The sequence below is a fragment of the Gekko japonicus genome, unplaced genomic scaffold, assembly GCF_001447785.1.
Source record: "Gekko japonicus isolate JY-2015 unplaced genomic scaffold, Gekko_japonicus_V1.1 scaffold11038, whole genome shotgun sequence".
NCBI classification, from domain to species: Eukaryota; Metazoa; Chordata; class Lepidosauria; order Squamata; family Gekkonidae; genus Gekko; species Gekko japonicus.
The window spans coordinates 1-614 of NW_015167372.1; positions in this window are offsets into that span (position 1 = coordinate 1).

Here is a 614-nt window from a genome sequence, read left to right on the forward strand (position 1 = left end):
CGCTAAAACAAGGAGCCAGCTTTGTTCCATGCAGCCCAGTCAAGGATCATAAAGGAACACAGGAGGTGGCGGTAAAGGGCGGCTGTAATGATTCCTTGTTTCTGTGTGTGTGTGTCTCTTTAAAAATTTGGATGCATGGCTGTGATAGATAGACTAGAGTGGTTGAGAGAGGCAAGTATGGTATGATTGGTGGTTGACAGAGAGGGGGAGGGGTTTTGGAAGTGAATCTGAATGGATGAGTATGTGTGGCAGTCAGGAGTTACAGTTACAAGTTGACAGTTGATGTTCAGACAGTGGTATGTTGAGGCAGTTAGGCTGACTGTTCATGTTGTTCAGAGAAAAAGGAAAAGAGATCTAAAAGCTGAATGTCTAGGAAAAGAAAAGTAAAGTAAAGTTTAAGTGAAGAAAAGTTATAGGAAAGTCAGTGGGTCATAACAGACTGGAGTGAAACAGTAAACATATATGGCATTGAGATAAACAAGTTTTACAAAGTTACATGCAAAGATCCCTGTCAGTGAGAGAGAAGATTGTGTGGGATACCAAAGCAATTGTTCAGTATTTACACATTACTAGTTACATTGTACTACCCTCTTATTTATGCTTTATTTTAATAA